The sequence below is a fragment of the Phodopus roborovskii genome, unplaced genomic scaffold, assembly GCF_943737965.1.
Source record: "Phodopus roborovskii unplaced genomic scaffold, PHOROB, whole genome shotgun sequence".
In the NCBI taxonomy this organism is placed as follows: domain Eukaryota; kingdom Metazoa; phylum Chordata; class Mammalia; order Rodentia; family Cricetidae; genus Phodopus; species Phodopus roborovskii.
The window spans coordinates 425,755-448,869 of NW_026125535.1; the positions used below are offsets into that span (position 1 = coordinate 425,755).

At 35.9% G+C, this 23,115-nt stretch overlaps 1 protein-coding gene across 1 annotated transcript in view; it reads right to left on the reverse strand.

Moving 5' to 3' along the window:
* LOC127216135 (dystrophin) overlaps positions 1–23,115 on the reverse strand; it is a gene marked incomplete at its 5' end in the record, with an annotated part of 426,838 nt that overhangs the window by 352,716 nt on the left and 51,007 nt on the right. The window lies entirely within an intron of this gene.

The window sequence follows — 23,115 nt, forward strand, 5'->3', positions numbered from 1 at the left end:
ACTGTAAGCTCTCTGGCAATGATATTAGGAGGCATGTGTGTTTGAAAAGTGAATTTTGAGATTAGTACCTGTGATGGTTTGGATGAGAATGGCCCCCATAAGGTCATATATTTGAATGCTTGCCCCTCAGTTGGTGGGTCTGTTTGAAAAGGATTAGGAGGTGTGTCAATGGGGGTGGCCTTTGAGGTTCCCAAAACCCATGACATTCCCAGTTAACTCTTTCTGACTCTTGCTTGTGGATGGCATGTAAGCTATCAGCTACTGCTCCAACACTGCATCTTCCTGTTGCCATCTGATCAATCATGATGGTCATAGACTCAACCTCAGAAACTTCAAGCAACCAATAAACTATTTCTTATAAAAGTTGCCTTAGTCATGGTGTTTTATCACAGCAATAAAATGCAGCTAAGACAGTGCCTTTATAAAAGAGACCTCAGAGACTAAGCTAATCCCTTTGATTATGTTAGGAATTATCAAGACGCAACAGCTATGAGGAATAGATACTTACCAGACATTATATTTGGTAGTCACTTAAAACTTGTACTTCCTCAGATCCAAACTGACAGAACTAGTTTTCTGTTGTGTGTAAGTCACTTAGTTTATGGTATAGACTAACACATTACAGCAGCATGTGTTATTAGCGCTTCCTTGGTACATAATGTTGTAATAATCTTTACCCACATATTAACTAAATGTTTTCCTATACAACAACCATCTGAGACTGGTACTTGGAGTATTCTCATTTTACTTTTGAAAAACAAAACTTGATGTTAAATAGTGCCCAAAGTTTTACTGGTAAAAAGATTCTGAGATCCATATTTTTATTTGCTTTTTCAGAGTGCATATTCTTAATTACCACATTATGTACTCAACAAAAAATTCTGGAATGACAAAATTACATGACAAATAAAATGTTGTTAGATTGTAAATTCTATATATTAAGCAGTAATGGATTCTACTATTTTTTTTTACAATAGAAAGATAAACTAACATTCATCCTTTGTACTTTATACATAATAAATACTTTCATTTAGGGAGGAGAGCATTTTTCAGCCTAGGATGACTTTCTGCTCTTATGCTATTTTAGCCCTTATAGCAAAGACTTCATAGGGCTTCACTGGGGATTTTAGATGTTTCTGCAATTTGAAAGCAGTACTCTGATGTGATGCATCATGAAGAGCTGTTGAACAGAATACTATGCAGATATGCAGAGTGTATTTTCATGCATCATAGTTACCCTATTGAGCTGGCGTTTATGGATCTTTAACATGATGCATGACAACCAAATGTTCCAATGAGTGACATCTAAAGGACAAACCTCCTCTCTTAGGAGAACAGTTTATATAATGTAATGTCTGTACACAAGGACAGCAACACTGAGTTGACTCTATTAGACTTGTTTGATCTGGGAGGTATTACTTCCCTGTCTGGTGTTTACTGTTCTTATGAAGCTAATGTATTTATTTTGATTCCAAATGGAAGTTGGTTTGTACAATCAAAAAGAGGTTGGCATTATCCTCTTACCTCAACATGAATACCTGACAACTAACACATAACATTTACAGAGTATAAGACTCTTAAATTGTTCTCATAAGAAATATAGCAGGATGATCACTTTGTTGAATATTTTTAGCATAGAAAATGTAGATTTATTCAGGAAAATGGAAAATAACTACCAAGAGGGAGCAGGTTACAAACAGAGGAATAATTTGAACTTAGCGTTTTTGGTTTAAGACAGGGTCTTGCTGTAGCCCAAGCTGCCCATAAATTCAAAGCAATCCTCCTGCCTTATCCTAAAAATATAACTTAGAGTTTTAATTTTTTTCAGACAGATTCTTGGTATATAAACCAGGCTAGCTTGGAACTCAATATGGAAACTGGTCTGATTTTAAACTCACAGAGATCCACCTGCTTTTTCCTCCAAAGCAATAAGATCAAAGTGCATGACACCATACCCAGCCCCTTCAGCTTTTAAAAGTGGTCATTAAAATGTATGAAAATCATGGTTTCCTTTGGTGAAATCTCAGTATATTAGTGATCATTTTACCATGTGAAGAACAGGATTACCACTACTGAACTGCATACTTTAACAGGACAGCATTTGCGTTATTACTATATATATATAAAACTCCTGCAATACACACATTTTTAAAGATTGTATAGGTGGAATGACATTAAAATCACACTGAAATTATAGAAGTTGCTACCAAAATTTATTCTATTTCCTAGCAAAATTGATTCTATTTCCTTATGAAGAAATGTATCTGTTGAGTACTTTCCTAAATGTCTTTCAACCATTTTAGATTCCTCTATTGAGAATTCTCTATTTAGTTCTGTACCCAACTTTTTTATTGGATTATTTGGTGATTTGGTGACTAGCTTTATGAGTTCTTTGTATACATTGGAGATCACCCCTCTGCCAGATGTGGAGTTGGTGAATACCTTTTCCCATTCTGTGGGATACTATTTTTTCTTGTATATTGTGTTCTTTGCCTTGCAGAAGCTTTTCAGGTTCAGGAGATCCCATTTATTAATTGTTGATCTTGAGTCTGTGCTACTGATGTTATGTTCAGAAAAAAGTCAGACTCATAAAAAGAAAACAGTTAAAGGCAGGGGATAGAAAGGGAAAGCCATGAATAGGACTGTAAATGTATAAAGTTTATTTGAGGTGGAAAGAAACATTAAACTTTGTAATTTTGAAAGCTGGCTTTTGTGGTATATGAATTGTATTCCCATTGTTATTATATTTATTATATAGTAAATTATATTTCCACTGTTATAAAAAAGCTGTATATTTTATTTCTGCATATACATGTATCCCAGGCTAAGGGAGTATCCCACCATGGGAAATGTGTTTCCAAAAATCCTTTTGTGCACCAGGTATACATCCTGTCAGAGGTCCCTTAGACTGCCCTGGCTTTCTAAGACCCATGTAGCTTATGGAAGCAGAAGGAGACACTCACAACTAAACACTTAGCCAAACTTCCGGAATCCAGTTGGAGAGTAGAAGGAATGATGAGTGAAGGGGCCAAGACCAGGCTTGAGATACCCCCAGAAACAGCTGACCTGAACAAGTGGGAACTCATAGACCCTAGTCTGATAGCTGGGAAACCATCACAGGATCAAAGCATATCCCCTGAACATGGGTGTTAGTTAGGAGGACTGGGCAGTATATGGAGCCTCTGGCAGTGGATCAGTATTTATTCCTAGTGTACAAATGATAGGATAGACTTTGAAGTTCCCCCATGGAAGGCCTCACCCTCCCTGAGGAGCAGAAAGGGGATGGGATGAAGATTGGGGAGGGACAGTGGAGGAGTGGAGGGTGAGGGAACAACAAGCTTGTTTCAAATTTAAATAAAAATATTACCATAAAAATAAATATATTTGTTAAAAGAAACTTCACTTAGTGTCTACGTAGAGAGGCTATTAACACCTATATATGGATATATGTGTCTCTCAAAGGAAATTATTCATAATTATTTAGATTTCTGCAATACAAATGTTAGAAAACAGATTTTGTGAAGCCTGGACAAGAATGATGATGGTTACAAAGTTCAATCAGGGCCTTTTATATTATCACCTACTTTTCTAATAAGCACAGATAAATATGTGAGTTTGAAGGAGAAACTGGAACCACTGTGGAAATGGCCAGGTATCAGGGTGTCTCTTAGTGTGAAATAGTGAAGTAGTCAGTTTCTAATTTATCCCATACTTAGATTACAGTGCTGATATGTAGATATGCAGTAGGCATGTTCCAATGCTTTGATTCTAACATTTTAATTCTTACTTTCTCTCTCCAAACCTTGGAACAATGTTGGATCTGATGAAAGCAAAAAGAAGTAAGAAGTAAGCTCCAGTACTAATTCCCCTTTCATTTGCCGTTTAAAATATACCTCGCTCCTTCTCTAAACTCTGCAGTGTCTTAGGATACTATGGTATCGTTTTGCTTCCTCTTTTGTATCAGTGGTAGCTGATGATCCCTACTGTGATCTACAAGTAAATAAAAATGTTTGCAGTGTCTGTTGAGTGGCTTGCTCTTTTCCTCTTATTTGTTCATTGTAACTGTTCTTTGTATGCATGTCAACAAACTTGTTTTCATCAATGCTATAATGACAATTTAATTAGCAATATCCAAAATCAAATAAGTAATCTGATTAAAAGGTAAAAAAGCTACTATTTCTTGAAAACCTAACTAAAAATTCTGCAAATTTGATTCACAAGGAAAAATAAGAGTAAATATTGTCAGTTAGGTAAGAGTAGGTGAGACTCTAGTAAAAAATTAAGAAAGTAACTCCAAGAATTTAGGAGTTTGAGATCAGAATGCTTCCCATGTTTCCTGAAGCATCCTTTTTACACTAAAGAAACCAGAACTGGAAATCAAACAGATTGCATTATCAAAGTGTCTTATGGAGGACTCCACTCAGTGGAATTCCTCTCAAAGTGATTTCACACACAAGGAAAACATTTGTGACTATTTTTTTTTTATAAAAATGTAGGTAGTAGTGGAGATGCTGCCTTTGATGCATTTGCCCTATAATGAGATTAATGAGTATCTTAATTGCATTCCTAGAGCCTTCATCCAGTTGATGAATCAAGCAGAAGCAGGTACCCATAGCTAAGCACTGAGCCATACTCCTGGAATCCAGGTGTAGATCAGGAGGATGATGAACAAAGAAATCAAGACCATGCTGGAGGAACCTACAGAAACACCTGCCCAGACCTAATGAGAGCACTGTGTCCCCAGTCATAAAGCTGGGGAACCAGCGTTGGACTGAACCAAGCCCTCTGAATGTGGATGCCAATTAGGAGGCCTGGGAAGTTTATGGGACATCTAATAATGGAACCAGTTTTTATCTGTAGTGCACAAATGGATTTTGGGAGGCCATTCCATATGGAGAGATACTATTTCAGCCCAGATACATGGAGGAAAGTCTAGGCTTTCCTCAAAATGTTGTGATAGACTTTGATGATCCGCCCATGGAAGGCCTCATTATCCTTGGGGTGTGGGTGAGGGGTGTGTTGGGGGGTTTGTAGAAAGGATGGGAGGATTGAAGGGAGTGGGAATGGAGGGATTTATATGTAAAACAAGATTGATTCTAAATAAAAAAAAACAATGTTTAAGCAATGGCTTTATTATGATCCCTATTTAGCCATATGTTTTGTACTAACTGCTAAACTGTAGTTCTTAATTGAATCAGAGGATGAAAGCTTTCAATACTGATATTAGTATTAGACTTGAAAGTAAGTCTATTTACCAACTGAAACATCCAACCAGCCTCACAGAAGCTTTTTAAATGTATTATTTTATTTTTTCATCATCATCGTCATCATCATTGAGGCAGGATCTTCCTGTGTATCTCAGGCTATCCTAGAAATTGTCATGTAGGCCATGTTGGCCTGAAATGGATAATTCCTCTCCTTTAGCCTTTTGAATGCTGAAAATACAGGATATAGACTGGAAAATTTGACAGGAAGAGGTCTATTGATCAAGTTGCCGTTAAAGAGCTGCTTTTAGCTTCTGCTGCCTTGACTTCCCTGTCAAGATGAAATGTACCCTTGAACTGTGAGCCAAAAGGAAATTCTTTCTTCCTCCCTTTGTCAGGGTATTTTGTCACAGCAACAAGGAGAGGAACTAATTCCACTATGTAAAGCATGAACGTAGGGACTACATCTTTATATAGATCTAACAATGAGTTTGAATATACTTAAACCATTAGGGATTTAAATATTATATATATAAATTTATGTTTAAATTATTAATTACTGCTCAAGAAATGCCAAAAATACAGTTAACTCTGGACAGAATGCTGTAATTTGTGAAATGCATTGGGTTTTATTCTAGGTTGGAAATATTAAATGAGAAAATATTGAAGGGAGACATTAGACTGTGGGTTTCTTTGAATCACTTTATCTAGAATTTGATCTCCATGAAAGACCAAACCAAGCCAAATTTCATTATAACTCATTGAATGCAGGTAGAATTTTCACTTCATTAAATGTCTGATTATAAATATGAAATTACTGATTTAGAATTATATGCAAGTTTGGTATGTCAAGTTTTTCATTTTATAAAATTAAGTTGCCAATAATTTCTTTGTTTATCTTTATGTAGTTAAGGATTTTTTTAAGTATGGTTAGAATGACAGTCATCAGCCTTTCATGAAAATATAAAGGAATTGTCTCTTATCAAGGAAATGTCATTTGTGAGGAAACTATTTTGACTTGAAATTTAAGAGACTCTATCTGTTCTAAGACACAGACGGTCACTTTGGAAGATAAGATTAAGTTGAGGGTGTATGTATATGTGTGTTGTACAACCAAATACGAACATGGAAAGGCTAGAGGAAGATGTTGGAAGACTCTTATTATTGTCTGTCTATTCCTTGAGAGGGGTCCCTCATTCAATATGAAGCTCAGTATTTTGGCTAGGATGGTTGGTTCTGGTACTTGCCTGACTCATTTCTCCAGCACTCTGGTTACAAGCACATGACATCATGTTTGACTTCTGTGTGGGTGTTGGGAATCCTAACTTATGTCCTCTTGTTTTCATACCAAGTCTTCATCTCTACTGAGCCATTTCCCCAGCCCCAGGAATTCTATTTCAAGAGCCTTTATTTATTAAGTGAAATTGGGAAGCAACAGATAAGGCATAGTAGGTAATGCATGGTGTGTAATGAATATTTGTTTAATTTGAAGATGAATATAGGCTAAGTGGGAGTCATCTAAACCAATTTTGATAGAGATTGTGAAAGGGAGTTGACCTATGAAACACATTGGGGTTACTAGATAGCATAGAGAGCCTATTTGAGGCTGAGGATCAAAATGTTTTAGCAGAATCAATCTGCTCTAATTCCCTTTTCCAACAATGTTCCATTCTAGAAAGAAAGAAAGAAAGAAAGAAAGAAAGAAAGAAAGAAAACCAGTTGATTCATGTTTAACGTTTTGTCAGATGATTGTGGCATAAATACTTAGGGATAAGTGTGTTTCAGTTTTAGACAGAATGTGATTGAAATACAGACTGTGTAATCTAAACTGGATTAGTTGGAAAGTAAGTCAAGACGAGGCTTGCAAATGGAGAGAAAATAGAAGTGTCAATTGTGAATGTCAAAGATAATGTAAGAGATGACATAACAGGACTAGCTGTACAAATGAGCCAAAGGGAAAGGAGAAAGAGATGCTGCATAAGTGTTCTCTCTCTCTCTTTCTCTCTCTCCATATATGTACATACACATATATGTGTGTGATATACATATATATGATATATGTGCCTAGTGCCTAGCTTATATATGTAAATAGCTTATGTATATGTATATATTTTTATTTGTTGTGGGATATTTGGCATAGTGTGAAGATATACTGCTGGGATTGATTTAATAAAAAGCTGAGTGGCGAATAGCTAGGCAGGAAGTTTAAGAGAAAGAAAGGAGGAAGAATCTAGGTGTATGAAAGACTTGAGGAACCAGGATGGGCAGTGTGTGATGGAAAGTAGATGTATAGAAATGATTAACTTAAGTTATAAGAGCTAGTTAAAAACCTAAGACCAAGCGTTCATAATTCTTATTATCTCTGTCATTATTTGTAAGCTGATGGCCCAAATCTGACTACATTTATTTATGAGCAAAGTGCTACTCAAAGTCTATCAATCCCCTCTTAATGCATTCAAGCTTCCTTCTGAAATTTCAAAATGGTCATCTGTAGAGGTCTTGCATGGCTTTACTAAGAATTCTAATTAGTAGAGTCAACAAGAAAGAAGTATCATTTTAGGTTATGACAGTATACAGAGGCATTTGTATGACAAATAAAAACTACTTAGGAAATGAAAGATCTACTAACTCTGTTTTTTCTTCTACAAGAAAACTTATTGAACAATTGTTGGTAACCAAGACCCTGAAAAACATATTCTAAACACATGAGTTGTTAGATGTATTCTCATGATTCTTCAAGTTGGGTTAGTTATGGGAAGCTATAGAAGAGGAAAAATATATCAGGTCTGTAAACCCAGATCTTTATTGATAGAGCTGAGGTGCTTTTGTGCCTTCAATATTTCTGGCTGGCTACATGATACTAATAAGCCAAGGAGAGTCAAGTATTGAACACTGATTTGTCAGACTATGGTGATTTAAAAATTACTTTGTAGAATGAGACCCTAAAACTTGGTTAGATCAACCACAGTGAAATAGATGATTGGGTGCAAGCAAGTCTTTCAGGAAATGCTTCAGGCCTGGGAGCCAGTCACCCCTAGCATCTTGATTTTTTTTTTTTACTTTGGGTGGTTTATCCCCTAATGTAGAACTCAATCTATGGACCCAGCTTTTGGTGCCCACAGTCGTAAATCAGGCTTCAGGAAATCAAAGAGTTAGTGCTCTTCTGAGAAGGATAGGGAGAGAAACAGGAAGAAGGACAAGAAAGCTAAAGGCATTTGAGGCCCCATTGGAAGAGCTTATCTCCAGAAGCTTTGATGTACAAATTAGACCATGGTTGGATACATGTATAAACAAATGGATTACTTGCTTTTACCCCTCATGGTCTTAGGGGAGACAAGATGGGTAGAAATTCTTCCCTTTGGTTGAAGGAGGTTCTTTGGAAAAGTATTACCTTCCGAGCCTTTAGCATCTAACATTCAGAGATAGAGATGAAAGGGTACACCAGTTCAGTGAAGAAATTTAGCTCGTTCACTGGAAGCAGTCAGTATACCAACTAATTTCATCTAGTTACCCATTCTCTAGTACCTCAGGCACCTTTTCTCCCCATCTCCACACCCCAAGATCTCTTCATGTGAATTCTCATTTTTAATGCTATGAGGTTGTCTGAGAGCTTCAACAAAATGGGTATATTATCATTTCTATAATGTGAAATACTTTGTTTATTCTAAATTGAAAGAACAGCATGGAACTATGAAAGAAGAGTTAGTGTGCATACTACATGAGCACAACATTCTGTCTTAATCACATTAGCCTTTGGTATATACATTCTTACAATAAATTATGCCAAAGAAGCTTGTATTAAAAATTTAATTACAATTGCATTCTGTTGCAGTATCATTTTTATTGTGGTACCCTGAAGGCAAAATGCTATATAGTTTCATTGTCTCCCTTGCATTCAGTTATCAGGACCATGGTAAACTTTTATATGTGGGCATGCTAACTTTTTACAAGCAAACTGAATAAGTACATAAATCATAGGACAAAATCAAAACTAATAACTTAGATGTCCACAATCAGGAAGGGTAAATTAAAAAATAAATGTAAAGTTTGTTGGCATGAAGAAAGTTTTATGTCCTTTTTTTCCAAAGCAATTATCAGTGATTATATTTTAACTGGTCTAATCAGACTCAGCATGATTCAAAATTTGTGATATTAGAATAATAGAAAAAATTGACTGGTGCACTTTCTAAGTATTTGCATATAGAACCAATGATTTTACAAATGAGAAATGGTCTTTCTCTTCTTTTCATGTTACTGAAAATAATCCACACTCAAACATAAAATTTTTTTAAATGCTTTACTTTTTGCATTGATTACAATTTGAGACAGGTCCTCACTATATAGCACACATGTGAATTTGTGATTTTCCTGTATCAGCCTTGTTCATCTGCCTTGTCTTAGATACCTACATGAAGATGTAAACCCAGTGGTTTTAAAACAAAGGTGTAAGTATATTGATGGGAGATGTCATTCTGTAAATATGTTTTTCTTATTGGTTAATGAATAAAGCAATGTTGACTAATAGGAAAGCAAGATAGGCAGGACTAGGAGACTAGGAAGAGAGAGGAAGGAGTAGGGAGGAGATCTAAGATGGAGGACAAAGACAGAAGAGTGATAGCCTCTCTCTCCAGTAAGATAAGACCACGTGGAAGTACTTAGATCAATATAAATGGGTTAATAATTAAGATAAAGCTAGCCAATAAGAAATTAGTAACTGGCCAACAGCCTTATATCAAATACAGCATCTCTGTGGGTTATTTGGGGCTGGTGCAGCAGAGGGACAAGAAAGGCAGGCAGGAAAACCTATCTGTAACAGTTCATATTTAATATTTAATAGAAACCATCTTTTTATTTAATTTATATTTTGCATGTTGATCCCAGTTCCCTCTCCCTCCCTCCCACCCTCTGACTACCTTACTCCCACCCCAATTCCACATGTAGGGCAATGCCATCCAGATAGGGTCATCTAGATCTGTCAAGTCATTTGAAGTAGGGACTAGGACTTCTGTCTCTAGGTTAAGGCAGTATCTCTCCATGGGGGATGTGTTCACAAGGTCCTTTTGTGAGCCATGAATACATCCTGGTTCCACTGTCTAAGGTCCCATAGACTGCTCAGTCCTTCTGGATGAGTCCCATATTAAGGGAGGGGGGCTGAATCAGTCCAATGCTGGATTCCCAGCTATCAATCTGGGGGCCAGTTAGCTCCTCCTTGTTCAGGTCAGCTGTCTCTATGTGTTTTTGCAACCTGGTCTTGTCCTGTCCCTCTGCATCTGGATTCTAGTTTGACTCAGTGTTTGGTAAGGGTGTTTGCTTCTGTTTCCAACAGGTTTATATGAGGGCTCCATGGATAAGTTAGTTGTTGATCTCACTATCCGGGAAGGACATTTATGGTAGCCTTTCCACAGATGCTCAAATTGTTAGTTGGCGGCAGTCTTGTAGGTCTCTAGACATTTCTTTATGTTCAGTTTTCTCTTCAAACCAATATTGGCTCCCTCTTTTATGTTCTCTCTCTCTCTCTCTCTCTCTCTCTCTCTCTCTCTCTCTCTCTCTCTCCTGTCTTCTATTCCTTCCCTGACTCATTCTTCCTAGTCACATGTGCTTTCCTCTCCTACCCCCTCTCTTTCTCCTACTTCTCTCTCCATTCACTGCCTCCCCACTTCCCCTGTGCTCTAGGGGACTTGTCCCTTCCACCTTCTGTGAGGGACTTTATATGAATATCTTAGAATACTCCTTGTATCCTAGTTCCTCTGGCAGTGTGAATTATAGGCTGGTGATCCTTTGTCCTAAGTCTAAAATCCTTATATGAGCAAGTACATACCATGTTCCTCTTTTTGTGACTGGGTTACCTCATTCAGGATGGTTTCTTCAAGTGCCATCCACTTGCCTGCGAATTTCAAGATTCCATTATTTTTTTCTGCTGAGTAGTATTCCATTGTGTAGATGTGCCACATCTTTATCCATTCTTCAGTTGATGGGCATCTAGGTTGCTTCCAGGTTCTTGCTATTACAAATAGTGCTGCTATGTACATAGTTGAACAGATGTCTTTGTTGCATGGATGTGGAACATTTGGGTATATGCCTAAGAGGGGGATTGCCGGGTCCTGTGGTAAACTAATTCCCATTTCCCTGAGGAACTGCCATACTGATCTCCAAAATGGCTGTATGAGTTTTCTCTCCCACCAGCAGGGAAGGAGTGCTCCCCTTTCTCCACATCCTCTCCTGCATATGTTGTCATTGGTGTTTCTAATTTTAGCTATTCTGGCAGGAGTAAGATGGTATCTCATAGTTGTTTTGACTTGCATTTCCCTGATAGCTAAGGATGTTGAGGACTTTCTTAAGTGTCTATCAGCCTTTTTGATTTCCTCTATTGAGAATTCTTTCTTCAGTTCTGTACCCCATTTTTTCATAGGTTTGTTTGGTGTTTTGTTGACTAGTTTCTTGAGTTCTTTGTATATTTTGTAGACCAGCCCTTTGTCGGATATAGGATTGCCATCTTAAAATATATTTTAAAAGATTTATCGTTGGGCCAGGTGTTGCATGCCTTTTGTTCTGAGCACTTGGCAGTCATATCTCTGTGAGTTCAAGCATGTGAGTCCCATGTTACATAGAAAAACTATAGCCAAAATAAAATAAAATAAAAGGTATACTTTGGTTATTTGTGTTTGTCTCTGTGTGTACGCTACTGCTCATGAAGTCCAGAAGAGAGTGCTGGATCCTCTGATGGTTGAACCCTATATAACATGGGTGCTCAGATCCTCTGAATTAACTCAGATCCTCTGAATATGCATCAAGTGTCTTAACAGCTGAGACATCTCTCCGGCCGTAGTATACAATTTGAGAATGAAGAAAAGGATTCTAGATCATAGAGAAAAGACTTTAACTAATTTGACTTTTTTCCCATTTTTGTGAGTAGTTCATGTGTATGTGCACGCATGTGAAGGTGAAACTACCTGTGTTTCCACATGGGAAAGCCAGGGATCAGCATCAGGGAATTGCATCAATCATTTGAGAGTTGGATGCTCAATGCACCTGAAGCTTGTTGTTTTCAATAGGCTGGCTGCTCAGCAAGCTCTAGGATTCTCCTGTTGTTACCTTCTCAGTGCTGGAAATATAGATGTGCACTATCACAAACAGATATTTTTACATGAGTGCTGAAAATTTGAACCCAGGTACTTATTCTGCCAGTACAAGCATTTACCCACTGAGCCATATCCTTAGTTTCAGGTTTCCGGTTTCACACACACACACACAAACAGTAAGTTAAAAATCTTAATTACTTCAATTTCCTTGGAAACTTAATTCCCCAGTCCAAAGTCTGACTACTGATTAATATATATATATATATATATATATATATATATATATATATATGCAAACAACTAAACTAAACACACAAAGCCATTTACACAGCTTTGTCATGACACAGTTAAAACTAATAAAAAGGTAGTTCATGACTGTTTTACAGAAACTAGTTGCAAAATATGTACAATTAAAATAAAAGGATTTCTAATTATTATAAACAAATCATTTAAGCAGCACATGTTTTAGGCTGCTAAGGAAACAGAAAAAAAAGCCAGTGTATTCTTTCTGAGTAATTTTAATTATGTGTGACTACAGATAACGCAAATGGAAGTTAGTGAAATTTTTCAAAGTACTTAAAGTAAATAATAATCTATAAACCAATAAAAAGATCAGGTACCAAGAAGCTATCAGTAGTTGATGACTGTTGAAGGAAGGATAGGAGTAACTTCATTAGGGGTGTGGTTACCAATACATGGTGCATGGCACAATAGATAATCCCATATTTATGGGTATATGGACAGCACTGATTCAATTTAGTGGGTTATAAAAATAAACGCACTAATTTGGGAAGATGTGTTGGGGTGGGGAATGATGGGAGATGTCAGTCTGTAAATATGTTTCTCATACTGGTTAATGAAGCACTGGCAGGCAAAAAACCTACTCGCAACAGAGGAATTCAGAGGAGTTATAAGTGTAGGGATGCAGATGATCAATGTATACTGAATAGATGTCTCAAATATACATTGATACATAACATTTTTTATTTGAAAAATATATATTTTCTAATTTTTAAAGTGTGTTTGTGTGTGTGTGTGTGTGTGTGTGTGTGTGTGTGTGTGTGTGTAAGTGTGAGTGCGAGTGTGTGTGTGTTTAGTTGCCCTTGGAGACCAGAAAGATGGTAAATGTCCTGGACCTGGTTTTGGGAGCTGAACTTGGGTCATTTGGAAAAAATAGCAAGTGCTCTTAATTGATAAAGCATCTCTTATGCTTCACATGTATAAAATTTTCAACAAATAAATTCAAAATATTATTTAAAATATCAATCACAAGGGCTTCATTTTCACACTTAAAAGTTATTTTACACAGATACTAGCTTTGTATTTACCAAACTCTTCTGTATTTTGAGGGCTGAGAATGGAATCTAGAGTTTAATGCATGGTAGACCAGGTCTCTATCACTGAGTTGAACCTTGTTCTTTAGTGAGCTTTTCAAAGTGTCAAACATTTCATCATCTACATAATATTTCTTTATACTATTGTAGCTGAGTAGAGATACACACAACCCTGTTCCTTCCTCTATATAGATCAAAATATCAATTTATCAGACAGATTCTCAAATAAATCAGCACGTCATCATGATGAGGGTTTGTTAACACAGAGTCCACTGGATACCACCCAGTGCTTTTTATTCTGCAGTTTGAGATGAGTCTGACCATCTGACATTGCTATTATAACGAGAATTTAGAAGATTCCGATCTCTGAAATCTCACCAAGCTTGTTCTTGATGTAGTGTCCTCAGGAGTATTGGATCCACCTGCATGGAGTGGAATATTACTGCTATCTAGTTGGATTCCATTCATTTACTTTAGATCATTTGCCTAAATACTGCAACCACAGCAAGATCATACCTGGTTGTTCAACCAAGAATAAGTGTCCTGATTTTTCTCATGTTTTCCACTCTACTCTCCAGTTTCCAAGTAAGTATTTACGTGCTTGTTTATTCACTAGTGTGTCTTTCCCACTAGTGGATAAGTTGGTTGTTGATCTCACTATCAGGGAAGGGCATTTATGGTAGCCTTTCCTTGGTTTCTCAATTTGTTAGCTGGAGTCAGTCCTGTAGGTCTCTAGACTATTCTTTAGGTTCAGTTTTTTCTTCAAACCAATAATGGTGCTGTCTTTTATATTTGATCTCTCTCTCTCTCTCTCTCTCTCTCTCTCTCTCTCTCTCCTGTCTCCTATTCCTCCCCTGACTACATGCTTTCCTTTCCTCCCCTTCTCTTTCTCCTAGTTCCCTCTCCGCTCACAGCCCCCCACACTCCCCATGTACTCTGGAGAACTTGTCCCTTTCCCCCTCTGTGAGGGACCTTATATGAATCTCTTAGAATCCACCTTGCATCCTAGTTCCTCTGGCGATGTGAATGATAGGCTGGGGATCCTTTGTTCTAGGTATAAATCTATATATGCACAAGCACATACCATGTTCCTCTTTTTGTGACTGGGTGACCTCATTTAGGATGGTTTCTTCAAGTTCCATCCTCCACATGTCTGCAAATTTCAAGATTCCTTTGTTTTTTTCCCCTCAGAGTAGTATTCCATTTTGTAGATGTGCCACATCTTCTTTAACAATTCTTCAGTTGAGGGGCATCTAGGTTGCTTCCAAGTTCTTGATATTACAAATAATGCTGCTATGAACATAGTTGAACAGATGTCTTTGTTGCATGGATGTGAATCCTTTGGGTATATGCCTAAGAGGGGGGATTGCCGGGTCCTGTGGTAAACTAATTTGATTTTCCTGAGGAACTGCCATATTGATCTCTAAAATGTCTGTACAAGTTTGCCCTCCCACCAGAAGTAGAGGAGTGTTCCCCTTTCTCCATATCTTCTCCCACATAAGTTGTCACTGGTGTTTTCTAATTTTAGCCATTATGGCAGTAGTAAGATGGTATCTCAATGTTGTTTTGACTTGCATTTCCCTGATAGCTAAGGATGTTGAGCACTTTCTTAAGTGTCTTTCAGCCAATTGGATTTCCTCTATTGAGAATTGTCTCTTCAGTTCTGTACACCACTTTTAATAGGATTATTTGGTGTTTTGTTGACTAGTTTCTTGAGTCCTTTGTATATTTTGGAGATCAGCCCTCTGTCACATTTAGGATTGGTGTGATCATTTCCCAGTCTGTGGGCTGCTGTTTGGTCTTGTCAACTGTGTCCTTTGCCTTACAGAAGCTTCTAAGTTTGAGGAGGTCTCATTTACTAATTTTTGATCACTGTGTCTGTGTTATTGGAGTTATGTTCAGGAAGCAGTTTCCTATACCAATTTGTTCAAGGGTACCTCCTATTGTCTCTTTTAAGACGTTCAGTGTTGCTGGATTTATGTTGAGGTCTTTGACCCATTTGGACTTGAGTTTTGTGCAAGGCAATAGACATGGGTCTACCTGCAGCCTTCTACACACCATCATCCAATTGTGCCAGTGCCATTTGTTGAAGAAGATTTGTGGGTTATTATCAAGATTTTCAATTAGATACCATTGGTCTACTTGACTATTTTTGTGTCAATACCAGGCTGTTTTCAGGACTATAGCTCTGTAGTGGAGCTTAAAGTCAGAGATGGTGAGCCACAAGTTCTTTTATTGTACAGAGTTGTTTTGGTTATCCTAGTTCTTTTGTTTTTCCATATGATGTTGATTATTATCCTTTCAAGATCAGTGAAGAATTGTGCTGGAATTTTAATGGGGATTGCATTGAATTTGTAGACTGCTTTTGGCAAGATTGCCATTTTTACTATGTTTATCCTTCCTATCCAAGAGCATGGGAGATCTTCCATCATCTGGTGTCTTGTTTAATTTCTTGTTTTAATTTCTTTCTTTATATATTCACTTATTCCAAACATAGAATAGAATATGTGTTGTATGTCAGGAATATTCCAGTTACTGGGGATAGTGGTGCAAATAAGTCCTTGTGATTATATAGCTTAACTGTTATGTCTATTTTCTCATATAAACAATAACTATTTTATGTAACTTAATAAAGAAACAAGTAGCAAGTAAAATGTATGCATATCTATAAGATATAACATTATTTTGCCAAGAAAATACAAACAAATGAAGTAATGCATATGTATACATAATCAGTGCAAAGAAATGCATTATCTCATTAAAATAAATTAAGGAAGAGCTACTTCTGCATGTATAAATAATGATTAGTAGAGGAATCTAAGGTTGTGAGTTATTTGCACAATATATCACATCTACTTTTCTTTATAATTGAATTCTTCATTTAATTTTAGTATGATGTGGAAGGCACTCACTATTGAAACAAATCAGACATTTATTTGTGAATTTAATCTTCCAGAAATGCTCAAGCAGAAATGAACTGAAGAAGAATGTCAATTTTCTAGGAATTGAGATTAAATAATATACAGAAAATGGATGAAAAGGATTGCAAAATGTTCTTCAGTATTCACCTTTACTTTAGGATTTTGCAGCTTCTAAATTTAATTAGTGTTTTGAGACTTTTCAGAATGGCTTTATCTCTTACAAATGAAACAATAAAGCAAGATAGGCAACTGCTTAAAGTCAAATGAAATGAATAAAATGAATTTTCTTCATTCAAGTATATGCAACTGCATGTTGCAAAGTTAAATAAGTAAACTTGTTTAATAAATGGGCCATTATTATTTTATTATATGTTCAAAGCATTCCAAGGAACTGTTAAGGATGCACATCTGAGCAATATTAGCACTACAGATTTACACCAGCTATGATTTATGCCTTTGTGAGCATCTTTGCATGTTGAATTGAGAGTTCACCCAGTTTTTCTTAATTTTCAACATGTAATTGAAAACCTCAACTTGCAAGATAGTACTTCAATCCTTCTGACTCCAACCTAAGACAATATGAAAGTTCACATTTCTCTGTAGTCTGTTATGACAATTGCTATCATGGTAATGCCCAGTTAAATGTATGCAAATGAGGAATCAGTACTCATTACACAAATATATCTAAGTGTTATACCTATTCAGATATTAGTTTAGAAAAAAGCTCATCAAACATATATATATATATATATATATATTCATTAAAATAGGGTAGTTAATTAAAAACTGTTATACTTAAATATTAATACATTTTCTTGTCTTTTTAAAGTATGAACATGATTTAATATCTTCAAAGCCTGTATAAAAGATATTGTGTGGCATGTAAAAGATAGTACTATTTATTTGGAAAATGTGAAATCTTAAAAATCAAGTTCCTCTAACTAAGCATTCATCAGGTTTTGAGTCAATTGAGTGAGACTATTTTAAGACTGGCCAACTGGCTATGCATACTAAGCTTACTGAAAACTTTTTGTCAATTTATTCACTCAGTCAGCCATAGGAATGTATTCTTTTAACCTTTATGAAAAAATATCAAGTACATTCCCAAGATCTATATGCTAACAAGAACAAGGACTCTTATGTTGACTTGTTTAGCCCACGTTTAAAAATTTTTTAATTGAAATAAAATTAGATCCCATCTACCCTTACCCCCCTCTTTCCAGCTCTTCAAAGCTATCTGCTTTTAAACCTCTTTCATATCCTGCAATATCAAGATGATAGCTTCTTTTGTCTTTTTTCTTTCAAACAAATTATATTTCATTTTATATATCAACCCCAGTTCCAACTCCCTCCCTTTCTCCCTTCCCCAGCTTCCACCCTTACCACTGCCCCATTCATTCCTCAGAGGGGTTAAGGTGTTCCTTGGAGAGTCAACAAAGTGTGGCACTTCAAAGTAGAGGCAGGACTAAGTACCTCCCCCTGTTTCAAGGCTGAACAATATATCCCACCATAGGCAGTGGGTTCCAAAAATCCAGTTCATGTCCCTGGGATAAGTCTTGATACCACTGTATAGGTCCCCCAAATGATCAAATCGCATAACTGTAATTCACATTCACAGGGTCTAGTTCCTTCTCATGCAGGTTCCCCAGCTGTCAGTCCATGAGCTCCCTCTGGCTCAGGTGATAGCCTCTTTGTTTTCCTTTATTTTTGTTGTATGTATGTATGTATGTATGTATGTATGTATGTATGTATGTATGTGTATGTAGAACTATATATAAATACAACCTATGTAGAATTATATATAAATAGAACCTGCTGAATCATTTTGCTGTTTATGTGTATATGGTTTCTCAGGGGACCACTTTTCATTGAATAACAAATAAGGGGACTCGTCCCTGAGAGAGGCTAATTTTAATTTTAGCAGTTGCTTGTAGCTCTTTGTTTTTTTAATGGTATCCCACAAAATTTAGCCCACATTCTTTAAATTTTATAGTATTTTGGATGAGTAGAAAACACCAGATAACTTTTAAGATAATTCTAGTGTTGGGAGCTAGTAAGTTTAAAATAATTCCTTCTCTTTCTAGAAATATCTGGATATCAATGGCCAACTGCTAAGTTGTGGGAAAGACAGACAAAATATCATTCCAAATGGCCTGTTTGCCTACAGAAAGATTAAAGGCTTAAATGTCAAGGCAACTGAATGGAAATTATGTAATACTTAATATGTTTCAGTTTTACAGCAGTGTATAATTCCAAATTGGGTTACAGTGTTTTAAGAGAGGAAATCAAATGAAACAGGTAGTTTGACATTGGTTTTAAAAACCACACAAGAATATGGCTAATGGCTTTTATTTACTTTTGTTTCAATTCAATTACATTGTTATAGATTGCCAATAAATTAAATCCATTCTGTTCATTAATTTGCTCATGTCACATTAAGATTATGATGATAAAATCTGAATTTTTGATAGGGAATATTATGAGTTTACTGAGTCTATAATTATATAGAATTTTAGAGAACAAAAAATTTGAAAACAATCATGTCTTAAACAGCACTGGAAGGCTATAAACTCAACAAAAATATATTCCCCAAGAAAATCAATTACTTAAATGAAAAATAAAAATCTAACTATTCAATGTGCCAGCATCTTTCTAATTAAGAGATTTTGACAGTTCAGAGCTGAACACACTGTGTAAAGTTAATAAATGCTACTAAAGTTTACAAACAAAAAGCCTAAAATTAATATATGGATTAATTTTAAAAAACAATTGAAAAATCAATGTTTTTTAATGTTTCACTCTGAATAATTCAGCTAACTTAGTTATTGACTCTTAAGATGTCACTGTAACAGAAAAGTTTGTTTTTACTATTTCCCACTTAATCATAAAATAAATTTCAAGACTTTAAAATCATATTTATCCCATAAACCACTCACTTATAATTGCAAAAGATACTTATATAGTGCTATTACACTGCTTTTGGGGGGGGGAATCCTCCTTTGTAAATCACAGCAGTTAAGATAACTTCTTAACATTTTCATTTTCTCCCCATGTACATCTTTATTTTTACATATAACTATACACCCTTTCTCCTGAATATAGGGCCTCAGCAAGTTAACAAGGGAAGTGACCATGTAGAAGAACTCCTGAGGAAGCTATCAGTTATTCATATATAGCAAGCAGGACATGTTTAGAAACTGTTGACTAGTGTCAAAATTCTCTGAATGTCCTAGATTTCAGAAACTGTAACCCACTTCTTTTCAGTCAGTTTGTTTGGCAGAGAATCATGTAGAGACTATATTGTTGTCATTGACAATGTGTTTAACAGTTACAAAAATAAAAATGGGAGTGTATATTTTAAATTTTATGTATTAGTACTAAAAGTCTAGTTACATCATAGGTCCTCTGAAGTAATCCTAAAATTATTTTACTGGTGTCATTAAAATGCCAATAAGAAAGTTGCCATAAATAACTGTGAGTATCTTTAACAAGAGAGGTTGAGAGATGAACAGGTCATCTTTCATGCCAAGGTTCCTGAGTGAAATGACTATTCCTACTCATATCAGTTATTCCAAGGGAGCATGTATCTGTACTGATTTTTAAATAAAACATTCTTGATAATGATAAGTAAGAGAAATAACAAATGATATTACTTATCAACCCAAACAACATTGGTAGAAATTGTACAATGAAAGTAATTTTTATGTAAGAAAATATTTCTGGTAGGGCCTTTTGGCACAAGCCTTTAATCCCAGTACCTTAGGAAAGCAGAAGCAGGGGGATCACTTTGAGTTTGAGGCCAGCCTAGTCTACAGAGCTAGTTCCAGGACAGTTCCAGGGATACACAGAGAAAGCCTATCTCAAAAAAAAGGAAGAAAGAAAGAAAGAACTCTATACCATTTTATTATAAGAAATGCAGAAGAAATACAGAAGAAATAATTTTAGAAATAATTTTAAAAGTGAAAAAACTTATTTATTTGTATTATTTATAACAATAAAATAAATAGGTATTTTAGCTAAGAAATGACTACAAGTTAGTGTAGCATAACTTTGTTATTAAAAAGTGGTGCTCAGTAATAATATGAGCAAAGGGGGAAAGACCATGCTGGGGAAACCCAGAGACAGAGCTGACCTGAGGATGTGGGAGCTTGCTGGGAAACCTGCATAAGACCGAACCAGGCCCCCTGAATATGAATGTCAATTAGGAGGCCAGAACAGTGTATAGGATCTCTGACAATGGAAACAGTAAGCGTTTATCCTTAGTGCATGAATAGACTTTGGGAGCCCATTCCTCCATGGAAGGATTTCTCTCTCAGCCTAGATAAACAGGAGGAGGGCCTAGGCCATGCTCCAAATGATGTGACAGACTTTGATGATACCCCATGAAAGGCCTCACCCTCTCTGGGGAGTGGATGACGGTGTGATGGGGCTTGGTGGGGGAAATGGGAGGACATGAGGGAGAGGGAACTAGGACTGGTTTGTATTTTTTTAAAATATTGTTTAGATAAAGAACATCTAAGGAAATCAGTAATTCTGAAAGTCTGTCTAGATTAGAGTATTACACAACCTGGAAAGTGATTAGAGAGGGATATTTAAAGCCTTCTGTACCCCTACGAAGTCAGAAATTGTGGAGAAACAAATCTCCTAATCTAAGTTGCCACTAGTATTGCAAGTGATTCTAGTGCATGCTACAGTAGTGAGAACCACAGCTGTTGAGTACCCATGGCATTCTTAATGACTATATGCAGACAATGTGACTCCTTAGAAATTTATAAATTTCATATCTATGAAATCAGATTCATTTTAATGTCATTTTTCTTTCAAATAATTATCACATTTTTATGTATTGTTATTAACTCTTACATTCTACTACTAAATTCTGATAGGTAGTTGAAGGTAGAGAGAGGGAGATATTTCCATAAAAGGAAAATTTTCATTATTTGTAAAGAATTTTTGCATGACCAAATAATTATTGAGGAAGTCATGTTGAGAGACAGAAGCTGAGCACATTACTAGACTACTGACCACTTTACCTAGATACTTTATCTGGGCAGGGCAACTGAAAGCAGTAGCTATGAAGGTTGACTACTAATATCTCATTGCTGCCTGCCTTCTCAAAGGCAAGGACAAACCCTATACTGCTTATTTAAGACAATCTACTTCCTCAGGGTGGACTATCATTGATGGTATGTTGAAACAGCCTATGTGCCAACTGTGTGCATCTGCTTCTAATTTTGCACTCACTGTCACACATTATTATCTGAAAATCACAAGTAAGAGTGACACTATGAAAACTGGTACAAACAAGATTTTGTACCACCTCAGAGCTAGCTGATACATTTTTAACAGCTCATCACTGGTACAGGCAGTGACTTGTAGGAGTTTAAAGAATCAATTCTGCAAGTATGGTTTAATAACAGACTTCTTTCTTTCAGGGATCAGAACAAAGAGTCAGGTGCTGTCTGAGATCTCATACATGATTGGAAGTTTCTTTTTTGGTTGTGCATCTCCCCACTCCCACATAGGCTTCACCAGAAAGCATATCCCTTCTACTTCTTGTGCATCTGGACCTCATTTTTCAGGGTGTGCTTCCAGGAACCTTGACTTAACAGAAGTTTAAGCCATTAAGTGAATGTTAATAAAAAAAAAAAAAGCCCCAAAGAATACATATTCAAAATTACAAAGAGTCATGGAAATTTTCCACGACAATTATCAGACAAAAGTGTAAAAGATGAATATGAAATGACACTAACAGTCTACTCATTGTGAATGTGAAGTTAAAGAATAAAGCTGATGGAAAGAAATGACCTCTCCACAACTATGGTGATCATTCATTTCAAGGTTTCGAGTGTACCTTCAAATCCATAGGTGAATACACTTAAGATTTTGGAAAAACTGCATCTTCACACCAAAAATGATAAAAATTCTTCCTAAGTGAACACCTTGAATCTGATTTGAACTTTAAAAGGTGACAAAGGAACCATTAAAACACTTCATGACCATAGCAAAAGGACAGAAGGAGCGGGAAAAAGCAAATATCAAGCTTTGGCTTCTCATAGAGTTTTGGAAGCAGTGTTTTTGGAAAACATCTTTAATAGAAAATCCCACTGTAAATGTTATTTTAGCATGGAGAATGTCTTATTTTGAAAGCAAATATTGTCTTTTGTTATATCCCATTAAAACGAGACAGCTACATGAGTTTAAAGTTACATGTATTCTAATAACACTCATAAATAAAACAGGTTCATCAAAACAAATTATCTAATTGTATAGGTAACGTAGTTAATACAAGGTTGCATAGGCCTAATATTTTTATCAGTGTTAAAATTTGAAAATTGTTGTTGTGAAACATGAAAAGAAGATAACAAAGGCTCACTCCTTGAGTTCTCTGCTTGTTTTCAGTAATTGTTTGATTTCTGATAATAAAGTAATGTTATTCTGGCATAAAGCATGTTACCTGTTTGGTGGGTGACAAAAAGAATTAAAATTAGACAGTGGTTGGGTGATTTCACTTTCTGGGGAAATATAAATTCCAGTTAAATAACACATTTAAAAACTTTTTTAATATAATACATTA